Genomic DNA, 12,693 nt, shown 5'->3' on the forward strand with positions numbered 1-12,693 from the left:
TTACTCTGTCAAATTCTTTTGATAGATCTACCTTTAGAATCATACATTTCATTTTCTTCATCTATGCAGGACTTCTTGTGTAGTCCCAATAGCCTCATGGATCTGTTGATCTTACAGGAATGCAAATTGTTCAGATGAAATATGGGTGGACAGGATTGGTCGAAGGCAGTTGGCTATGATTTTCGCTATGATTTTGTATATGCAGTTGCACAAGGAAATGGGGCGAAAGTCATCGAAAGTGGTAGGGTTTTCTAATTTAGGGATGAGTGCAATGAAGGTGGAGTTGAAGGCATCATACATCTTCCCATTGATCCGACAATATTCTATGAATTTTAGAAGATCTTCTCCAAGAGTGTCAAAGAAAGCCAAGTAGAATTCTACTGACCAGCCATCTGGTCCCGGGCTCTTGTCTCACTTGAACCATTTTAATGTGGCCTCAAGTTCCCCCAGTGTGACCTCCCTAATCAGGTCCAAAGCATCTTCCTGATCTTCGAATCTGGAGAATAGTTGTTCTATGTGCATGACTTCAGCTAGAGTAGCATTTGGGGTGCCTTATATATTTGCTTGAAGTGAGATGAGGCCATCGTTGTTAATTTTGGGAAGGTATTTACAGTGTGTCCCTGCTCATTTGTTAGCTGCCAGGTGGTGTTGATGGCTTTACCCCCATTTGCAAACTTGTGATAAAATTTCGTATTATCATCCCCTTCGGTTAACCAGATAGCTCTGCTTCTTAATCGCCAACTTTCTTCTCGATCTTTTAGAATTTTTCTTCTCCTGGATAGAAGCGCAGTAATCCTATCCTTATGCTCTTGAGAGGAGTAGATCCCTTCATGTTCATTTTCAGAAGCCACTATCTCTTCTTCTGTTGCTTTTAGGATTAAGTGTTCATGTACTCTCTTATTGTGTGCCCAGATTTTTGATATACTCTTTATTTCCCTCAGATTGTGTGCAAATCCTTCGACAATGTTCCCATTAGCAGCAAGGGGATGGGCCTTCCAGTATTCAGACACCAGTCGTGTGTATTCAGCATCTCGTAGCCAGGAGGAGTTGAATTTGAAGGCGGCTATTGGTTTATTCATTCCTCCTCTTATTTCAATGTATATCGGCCGGTGATTTGATAGGCTGCCAGATCCAACCCATTGTTGGTATCTTAGACCTAAATTCAGCAAACACTCCTTTATGAGGAAGTGATCAAGCCTTCTGGCAAGGCTGTCCGATCCAGTTCTGTTGTTCCTCTAGGTAGACTGAATTTTGGCTAAAGGGATATCAATAAAGTTGTGGTCCTCCAGGTTATTCTAAAAAATGCAGATAGAGGGTCCATTTGGGCATGTTGTCCCCAGGATTCCGCAAAACCAATGGAGAAATTTATATCCCCTCCCAGGATTATATTGTCCTATTGTAGAATATTAGAGTTTAGCAAACGATTCCAAAATTCTACTCGATTTTGTCAAGGTCCATATACATTAATGATCCTGATCTCAGTCCCATGTTCAAGTGAGTATATGTCTGCCCCCATGTGCCCAAATCTCCCCCAAATATTACAGGCTTTTACAGAGCGGGAATTAATACCCAGGGCCATTCCCCCTGATTGACCATTAATATCAAGATCTTGTATAATCCATCCAAGGAGCCATGATTTGAGCAAGTGGGTGACAACATTAGCAAGGCCAGAGTTTCTTGAAGGAAAAGGACATCGATCTGTTTAGAGTTCAAAAGTCTACGAAGGGCTAGTTTTTTCCCAGGGCTAGCTAACCCTCAACAATTGAAGGATATCATCTTCATGGGGGGGCATCTAGGGTGTTCAATGATCTAAGTGCCCATTTGATAGAGTGTTGTCTTCTTGTTGCTATCTCCTCCCCAGCCCGTAAAATAGCTTTAGACAAGGAGGAAGGTCGGCCTCAAGGCTGCTTCGGGTGGAGGGGAGGTGTCCAGTGCAATGCCCATGGCATTAGGGGCTTGTGAATGTACTCGGGATCAGAGGGGGTATCTGGGTGATGGGGGTTCGAGATCAAAGGCAGAGGGTTTAGCAAGGGCCTTCTCCGGAAAGGAAGGCGGGGTACTTGAGAGAGTGGGGGGAGGGGGATGAAGGGAGCATGTCAGGGTAATGGGAGACGATGAGAAGGAAGTGGAGGCCTGAGAATTAATCAAAGTAAAATCCAAACAATCAGATGAGGAAGAAATATGAACTGAGGAGGAGATAGAATCTAACATACTCGAGGACTGCGCAGCCCCAGCAGCCGCTCTTGCCTTGGTTAGAGGAGGAGAGGGGGGCCGGTATGGTTCTTTCCCTTGCTTCTTCACGACCTCTTTTGCAGGTGCTTTCCTTGCTGCAACTAGAACAATGTGGGTGTCAGCATCATTAGACGAGGGAGGATTCTCCTGGGCTTGAGGATCCTTAGAAGGTATGGATTTATCTTTCTCCCCTACTCGCGCCTTGCCGTTCAGAGGACAATCCTTAAATAGATGTCTTACCTTGTGGCATCTTCTGCAGCGGAAGGGTACCCCTTTGTAATCCAGGATCTACAGTCAGGAGAAGGTTTTCCATTGTAAGGTAATGTGCTCTCGTAGACCCCCTCTGGTGTCTAGGTGCACTAATATCCTCGCGTATGCCATTATACCTGTGGTTAGATATGAGTTGTTGTGCTCCAGGTATGTGCCTAAGGAGTTCCTGATGCACCGAAAGATGTCCTCGGACCAAAATTGTAGAGGAAGGCCTGGTAGACAGACCAGGATTGGCCCAACTCCTATCTATTCTAATTCCGGGTCAAAGAGGGGGTTCCATCTGCGTAGGAGGACTGGGGCTTGTTCAAAATGCTAGAACGAAGACATGACCCAATTCGTGTGCTCGACTCTAGCAAAATGTAGAGAGAACCAGCCTCTAACAAATGTTTGGACAAGGGGTAAATCGGTTAGGTGTTGTCCCCAAACCTCTGATGTCCATAGCTTCGATTGTGCCACTGTATAACTCCTTCCTCGAATCCTTCCAACCTGGACTCGGTCCGCTGTATCCATTGAGTCTCCCCACTGAATATCCTCTCCAAGTCGAATAATGACGTCCTCGGTCTTGGATTTGAAGCACTTGTATTTCTTGCTCGGACGATGACTTGCTTCTGTGGCGTCTTGCTAGCCGTTACTCAGGGTAGGGTTTGCTTGAGGGTGCTCAGGGGTTGGAGGCGGTTCGGAGGGGAAGGCTTCTGAGAGAGGAGGAATGTTGGTGTAGCTACTAGATAGGGGAGCGGATGAAGGAGGCGCTTGTGAAGGCTCTTGTTCAGAGTTCGAGAGGATATCGGGGAGAGGGTTACAGGAACCTACTGATGGGGGAGGAGGAGGATAACTCGAGGAAACGACCTCAAGATTAGGGTTAATGTAGCTGGTTGCAAAATTGAGTGAGGATGATGATGGGGGTGTGGTGGAGGTAGCCGACTAGGATGGGAGGGGCTTAGTTAAAGTCATTGTCGAATAGGAGGGCTCTGAGATCGAGGGTAGGGTAGTTATGGTGTCCAACAAGTCGCAGCAGTAGGGTAGCAGACCTTTCGAGGTCACATGTGGAGTCGCCCAAAAAGATACACCTTCCAAATGGGTCCTCCGAGTAGTCTACCATATCCAAATCCATAGGTGCTCCTGACGAAAACTCACTAGCTGCCTCCGAAAAATGAGAATAACTGTCGCAACGTACCAAGGGCAGATAGGGAAGGCAGGTGAAACCGAAGAACAGACTCACGGGGATAGGAAACAAAGCCGTTAACGAGGAGAATAGTGAAGGAAATCAACAACCAATACGGGAGCAGGTAGCCAGGTCAGGTTGACAGCATCAGGCGGGCTAAATCTGGCATGTCTACAGTAAAAAACCCTAACCCTTTTCGTGCAGGTTCCAAGATTTTGTTGCGACCTAAATGTCAAAAAGAAAAACAATTTAATTTAACGAAATTATAAATAATTTCAAAAAAATATTAAAAATTAATAAACATAAATAAAATTGATTGTTTTACGTTATTCTTATTCATCAAATTCCAAAATCACATGGGTTTAAATTTATGCGCTTATGAACTTTGCAGTCATATAAATTATTTTGAATGCGCTGGTTTTAAACCTGTGCGCTTATAGTCTTGTAAGCTCTTTATACTGATTTATAAATATAGAAAATAATCTGATTACAAAAACGATGTATTGTAACATACATAAAGCGGTTTTTCAATGCCATATATAATGACATATATATTTGAAAAACCAAAGAAGATAATAATTTTTAAAAATAATGAGAAACTAGTTAGTTATCATTATTTTTTTTAGAAAGAGTTATAGATGAATAATTTGTTTAAATACCATATATATTTGAAAAAAAAAAAAAAAAACATAATGAGAAACTAATGGGTTATCATTATTTTTTTAAAATAATTATAAATAAATAATTTATGCAATTAAATCCAAAAAATAATATCTAATATAGTCGAACTTTTGAACTCTTGTGAGAGAAAGACAACCGACAATGGTCACCAGACCATGACATTTGCTCAACGAGAAAAGTAGACATAAATTTATAAAACATTAGATATAATCTTTCTGGTGGTTCTCGTTCATGGCCATGCACATGGTTTTTTCTAGGGGATTTAAGCCAGCGAGGTTGTTGTTCTCAGTAGAACAAAAATACATAAAAATAGAGCAAAAATTGGTACGAAGCCGCTTTTCGGACGCAGGAGGGAAAGGCACTTTCACTCACAGATAAACTGACTGAACTAGAGTTCAAGACGCAATGGTGTGTATCGTATTATGCAGCGTCGTACCAAATAACAAGAAACAAGATTTCGGTACAAGGTTTGGATGTTTTTGGTTAATTTTATTTAAAATTGAGTAGGTTTTTTTTTTAATTATAAATTTGAAATATTAAGTGGTATTAAATAATGAGACATAAATGTTTTACAAATTTTTTAAAAGGGCTAAATTCCATTTATATGTTTAAAACTTTAAATAACTAAATTTTTTGTCACCACATAATAAAAAGGAATTAAAATTCTATCCCGTTTAAATATACTACAGCACACAGTTGTTAATAATATTAGCTTTGTGGACTTAAATAGCCTTGCACCGGCCTGGAATTTCAAATCTGTTAGGCCTGTCAAATCAAAATTGTAGGACTGTTATTTAGATAACTTTTTTTTTATTATATCATATGCAAAGTCTAGATAACAGCATTTGAGAAATTATGCTAAATAGAGCATATAACAGCATTTGAGAAATTATGCTAAATAGAGCATATAAAACTGATTCAATATAGTTTAGAGCACATAAAACTAATTCAATATAGTTTAGCGTTTACCAATTTCAAAACAAAACAATTATATTTTTAATAATAAAAAAATTAGGACCGGAAAATAATATTTTATATTGTAAAAGCTGAAGAGACAAACCATAAATAATTCATATATAAATATGATATTTACAATGAATACAGTGAAGGATATTTATCTTAAAATATCTTGACATGCAAGTTGCAACCACATGCAATCACACACTAAAAATCGTCTATCACTTAACTTACACTCAATAACTCAGTTAACTGACTCTCTTTATTTAGCCAACTCATCGAATAATCAACCATTAACTTTACATATTTACAAAACCACTAGAATTTGTGCCGGTTAACTTAAATCTCTGTATTTCACATCTACATTTCTTTTACTGGTCACCTTTTTGACTAATCTGCTCATGTCCCACAACAAGATCAGGTGGGAGGTGTCAAACGTCATCGTGATTCTTCTGCGCTGGTCAATTTTAATCATTTCCTGACAACTGGTGCAGACTAATTAAAAGCGCCGACTCCCAACCAAATCTGAGCCATGGATGAAGAAACGGGGAGGCGGTGCGCAGATCGCGTGAAGAAAAAGGGCGTGAGTGGGAACTGCATGCTACGGTGAGTGGGGTTTTAGATGAACTTTTCGTCCCCGTGACGAGGTGGGGTAAACTTTTCTGTCACATTTCCAAGTTTTCGAATCTATCTCGAAGGGTTTTGGGCCATTCTAAATTTATCCGAAGAGCCTAGAAAAATAAAGATAAATCCATTCAAATTTTGATTCTGATATGAACCTTAACCTTACCACCCACATTGATTTAAAAGTGAGATTCATCAAATTTCTGAAAAGTATAAAACTTATTGACAACATCGATTCAAAAACGACGTTGAAATCCCGATCTCTTTTTATCGATTAGGCGTCGAGACTAATGGATAAATTCTGTTATGATCAACTTTTATCATGACAGTCGACGAGTGATGCGATTGCTGTGTGGTGCAAGGTATTTTTATATTTTAAAAGTGGTGTAATTTTCTGGGAAGAAACACATATATTATATCATCATTATAATATTATTATATTATCGTAATAATATAGTTACGTCAATAGACAACAATATATCATATATATTTTGATTGGAATTGGGATGGAGAGATTATTAATGAACCATTCGGTACATAAGGTCATTTTTATATAGATTACAGATTTTAAGATATTTTTGGAATTTGACGGGTTATCAAAACATGTATTTGGATGAGATTAAGGTTTTTTAGCTTTTGATTCTGATTATTGCTCATCCTCTCATATCATTATATTCCAAAATATTTTTAAAATCTACAATTAAATTAAATTCCTAAATGAAAAACAATTAAATTAAATTCTGACACAAAAGACACCCTACCAGCCAGGACATGAATTAATCCATTCATACACAGACGTTCATTGCACTCGAAAGGGAAAGAACTTGAGCATCAATAACCGAGTTAGTAGAGTACCTACGCCTAACACAGACAAAGAAAACGTCCACCGACCTCCTCTTCCATTAAAGCAAATTCTCTGATTGACCCATATGGGCCATCGTTTCATTCCCCGATCTCTATATGTTTGGCAGAATGTGGAATACATATGATCTATACACCTCAACTCACTCTCCCTGCAACTCTAATCTGTGTGTGAAACTGACATCTGAGCATCAATAAAGGGGGCGGTGGAAAGGAATGGCTAAGAAATCATAGGGGACTTTCAGTGTGTCAATGCAGCAGGTATGGTATAGGACAAGAGAGAACCGCCTAAAAATCACTGAAACGTGTCAGCATGTAGTCACAGTTTCCCATAGGACGCAGTAACCAATACAGGCCTGGTCCTCATACAAAGTTCGATTAAAGGATTAGAGTTTACTTTAACCCGCGAGTAGCAATCCATACCTCACCACTCTATATTTGTTTTAAACAGAATTGCAATGCCATGCCGGTTTAACTTTGACCTCCAATAGCTTTAACATAATCATTAAGTAATGTACCATTTCCTTAATGCAACATAATTATTCAGTAGCTTTCCACATAAACATAACAGTTTTAGTAACTTTTCTAACATCAATGCGTGATGTTAAGTTGTAATGTGATTAAATTCAACATAGCTATGTGATGTTATGTTGTAATGTGATTAAATTTAAACATAGCTATGTGAATGTGATAAAGATAGGTTACAATACTCAATTATAGTTAATCACAATCAATATGTTTATTTATAGAAAGTTTGTTCATCCATGTTCAACTAAGTCAAATGAGATCAACATACTTCAATCATGATCAATACTTAATAGTCAGTTATAGTTAACCATAAAGAACTAAATTCAAACTTTGAAGACCATAGTTCTCCAAAATCTATCAAATTCAAACATAGTTACACATACTTAACCACAGGTAATGAAAGTAAAATATGGTCAAACATAGCTAACAAAAGTCAACTATGGTCAAACATAACCATATATGGTCAACCATATACATCCATGCATCCATGTCAAACCATGGTTTGACATGGTCATCTATGATCAATCATATTATATTGATTTCATTATTAATTATGTTGATATGGTCAACCATGGCCTTTATGGTCATTTCCGATCTACATGATCACGAGTTTCATATATATTTCATAATTAATTATATTGATATCTTAATTTACAAATCTACTCGTCTTTCCCATACAAGTTGATTGTCAACCAACACAATCAAATTAATTAAAAATGGTTAATATATGTGACATGGACACTATTTTCTACTTCTCAAAACTATTCACTAACAATATATTAACCATTTCCATTTTTATTAATATAATTATATTAATATATATAAATATAATTATTTTTAATCTTTAACTTCAAATTATTGGTTGATATTGAGTTTTATAAAAACAAAAGAAAAATACACAATTGAAGAGGGATTCTATTGTTTTTACATGTTAAATCCTCTCTAGTTGACACAAGAATCTTGCCACAATATACTAGAATATTAAATATATAGAAATATTATTAACTATATAAAAATATAAAGTTTAATTTAATTTCAACATAAACATTATTGAAAATTGGTTTTCAACATAAACATGTCTATGGGTTATGTCATGTTTATCTAGAGCTTCTATGGTTGTCCTCATCAACAGTGAGCCAACACAATTCTTCAAAATACAAAGGGAACTCAAACAAGGCTATGCCTTATCTCCCCTCCTTTTCATCCTTATCATGGATTCCATCAACAAAGGTATCAATTTCAAGTTCACGAAAGGAGCTATTTCGAGATGTGGGATCTCTAGAGGTTGCAATCTTACTCACCTCATGTTTGTGGATGATGTCCTGTGTGTCGGGGAGGCCAAAATTTCAGTGTGAGAATGCTTCTACATGATATTCGAAGATTTCGACGAGGCTTCAAGTCTATATATCAACAAAGATAACATAATTAATCACAAACAATGAGGAAGCACTATAAGTTCTTGAAATCACAACTCTCTTTGGGGTAAAAATATGTTCTATGTCCGAAGGCTTTAAATATCTAGGATGCCATTTAAAGCCATGTAAGTATGCCATTCTTGACTCGGATTGGCTCACCATAGCCAAAATCCTATGGTCTAGCTTTGGTGCAAGTAAAAATATCCATGTAATTGGTTTGAAGTCTATTTCCAGGGTCATTAAGCTTGGGGGATGGGGCATACTGACTCTCACAAATTTAATTTTTCTCTATTGGCATCAAATTAGAGGGGTATGTGGAAAAGCATTATGTTTGACAAATACATTCAATAGATAGGTCTGGAGGAGTGGATTGTTGCGAGGGTACCATTGACTACCATAACATCGATAATTTGGGGAAGCCTTAAACAAGCTATTCTATGGCTCTGCAGTAATCTACATTGGATGTTTGGCGATGGGCTGAAAATCAAAGTAGGGTTGGACGACATAAAAGGATTTACTAATTGTCATCTCCTACCAATTTCTATCATGAATATTCTCAATAGTCAAGAGATTCACACACTTGCTAGCCTTTGGGAGAAGTCTCGACCTACCTACACTGTTCATGCTTGGCCTTATACATGGAAGATTGGAATTCCAATGAATATGATGGAAGATTGGGAAGGTTAACGTGGCCAACTTTGCATTGCTGGCATATGCCTTTCCCAATGAGAGGATAAGCTTGTATGAGGCGGTCGTATAGGGAATGACAAGATTCGTGTCAAGGAAGTGTATGACCATATCACATCGGCCTCCCAATTACTGCCCTACTTGGATTGCACGTCTTAATTGTGGAAGTGGGAAGCCCCATTAAAGATTAAATGTTTCTTGTGGTTTGTCATCAACAACTGCATTTTGACGTGGGACAATTTGCATAGGAAAGGGTTTGTGGGACCAGACATATGCACTCTATGTAGGATAGACTCAGAGGATTGCATACGCCTATTTTTGCGATGTCCCTTTGCTGTCACAATATAGGAGGAGGTTTCTACACTCTTAGGAGTCCTTTACATGAGGGATTTTTCATCCATTCTAGATTGTATCTTCCAATGGAACCTTCGAGCAAAAGCCCATAGGATGGTGCCTCTTTATGTCCTATGGGGTATATGGAGAGCTAGAAATGCACTAATCCTTGAAGGAAAATAATTTCACATAAAGGTTGTTGCCCTAGGCATAGTGGCATATTTCCAAGAAGTTGGACATTGAGTTACCAAGGTCTCCCATCATTCCATCTCTCTCGCCGATCTCAATGGTGTTTTTCTTATCTGCTCTTTTGACGGGGCCTCCTCGAATGGGGGTTGTGGATGTGGAGTTTCTCTTCATTTGGACCCATCAATGCATTATCATTTTCTTTTGTTTGGTGGCAGGGGAGATAATTGTAGAGCTGAATTGATCGCATTATGGGGTGCCTTCCAGTGCTTGTCGTGGCTCGATTTTGACAATATATTGATCATCAAGAACTCTCCCATTATGATAAATTGGGTTAAAGGTTGGTGTACACTCAAGGTCCCCTCTCTTTGCAATTCGATGCAACAGATCTGAGATCTTGTGTCCATTTTCACAGAGGTTTCTTTCCAGCATGTCTATAGGGAACAGAAGGTGGAGGCATATGCTCTCACCAAACGAGGCCTTTCCTTCTATTCTAGCTTCATGTTTTTCAAAAAATTCTATGATGGTAGGAGCTATGGTATGGGATCTTTTGAGATTTAACCCCACATCTTGTAGCTAGTTTTTGGTTTTTCCCTGATAAGCTTCCAATTAATGTTATGTTTCTATGCAGATTTACCACTATATTTAGAGGTTTTCCCTCTTTTCTTATAGAGGGTTTTGATCGTAATGCCAATAGTTATAGCTCTTTATTTTTTATTTGTAGTAGTGTTTTCAACAATGATAAATTACACTCATATATTCATATATAATAGAAACAAAAACATGTAAAACATAATTTTTATCGAATGAAAATTTAATTTTTCCCGCCCTTTTTTTAATAATAGTATTGTAAATAATGATAAAATACAATCAGATATATTAATATGTAATAGAAACAAGAATTTGTAAATTTTCCTTTATTGAATACAAATTTAATATTTTCCAAAAAAAATAATAATTTAATTTAACTAGATTATAAATTATTTAATCCAAAATCAACTATTAAAGTTAACTTAAATCTCTGCATTTCAATTCTACATTTCTTTTACCTGTCACCTTTTTGACGAATCTGCTCAAGTCCCACAACACGATCAGGTGGGAGCTGTCAAAACATTCTCTGTCGTCGTGATTCTTCTGCGCCGGTCAATTTTAAGCATTTCCTGACAACTAGTGCAGACTAATTAAAAGTGCCGACTCCAACCAAGTCTGAGCCATGAATGAAGAAACGGGGAGGCGGTCCGCATATCGCGTGAAGTAAAAGGGCGTGAGTGGGAACTGCATGCTGCCGTGGGGTTTTAGATGAACTTTTGGTCCCATGACGAGGTGGGGTAAGCTTTTCTGTCACATTTCCAACTTTTCGAATCTATCTCGAAGGGTTTTGGCCCAGTCTAAATTTATCCGAAGAGCCTAGAAAAATAAAGATAAATCCATTTAGACTTTGACTCTCATATGAACCTTATCACCCACATTGATTTAAAAGTGACATTGAAAACATTGTTTCATAAACGACGTTGAAATCCCGAGACTCGCACGATTTATATAGATTGCATATTTTCTCACGTCGTTATATTTTAAAATATTTTTGAAATCTACAATTAAATTAAGTTCAGAGATAAAAGACAACATGCAAGCCCGTACATGAATTAATCCATTCATAAGCAGACGTTCATTGCATTTGAAAGGGAAAGAACCTGACCATCAATAACCGAGTTACAGTACCTACGCCTAACACAAACAAAGAAACCGTCGGCCGACCTTATCCTTCATTAAAGCAAATTCTCTGATGGACCCATATGGGCCATCGTCTTCATCCCCCGATCTCTATATGTTTCGCAGAATGTGGAATAAATATGATCCATACACCTCAACTCACTCTCCCTGCAACTCTAATCTGTGTGTGAAACTGACATCTGAACTGTCTTACAGAGCATCAATAAAGGCGACGGTGGAAAGGAATGGCTAAGAAATCATAGGGGACCTTCACTGTGTTAATGCAGCTGGTATGCTATAGGACAAGAGAGAAACACCAAAAAATCACTGAAACGTGTCAGCATCTAGTCACAGTTTCCTATAGGACGCAGCAAAACCAATACAGGCCTGGTCCTCCTACCAAGTTCGATTAGAGAATTAGAGTTTACTTTAACCCGAGAGTAGCAATCCATACCTCACCACTCTATATTTGTTTTAAACAGATATGCAATGCCACGGTCATGGTCTACCCTAAAATAAGTTCATTATCAATTTTGGTCAACCATAATAAATTATTAATAATTATAGTTAACTTTTTTCTATTGTAAGAAATCATAATCAATAATATTCAAATATGGTCATGGTTAATTACATTCATTCATAGATTTTTTCAAAGATATTTAACTATATGATCAACATCAATTATGGTCATGTTCATCAATGGCAATTGTATTCAAACCATGCTCATAGTCATTGTAAACCATACTTAATCAATATTAAGCATAGTCAACTATGTTCATGTTCACCCATTCTCATTCATATACACCCATGGTCAACCATACTCTACCCATGCTCACAATCATGGTCAACTACATTCAACAAAGATCTTGTTTGTGGCCATGGTCTCGATTAACTATTATCAACCATAGCCAACAATGGTCATAGGCATGGTCAACCATGGTCATGGTCATGTTCAAACATGCTCAACCAAAGTAAACTATAGTCAATAAAGGTCAATGAAAGTTCATCATGGTTAAATGTGGTTTACCATGTTCAACTGTAAATTTC

The sequence above is a fragment of the Pinus tabuliformis genome, chromosome 2_1 (genome assembly GCF_031772625.1).
Source record: "Pinus tabuliformis cultivar Carrire ecotype Pingquan chromosome 2_1, CPIR1, whole genome shotgun sequence".
NCBI classification, from domain to species: domain Eukaryota; kingdom Viridiplantae; phylum Streptophyta; class Pinopsida; order Pinales; family Pinaceae; genus Pinus; species Pinus tabuliformis.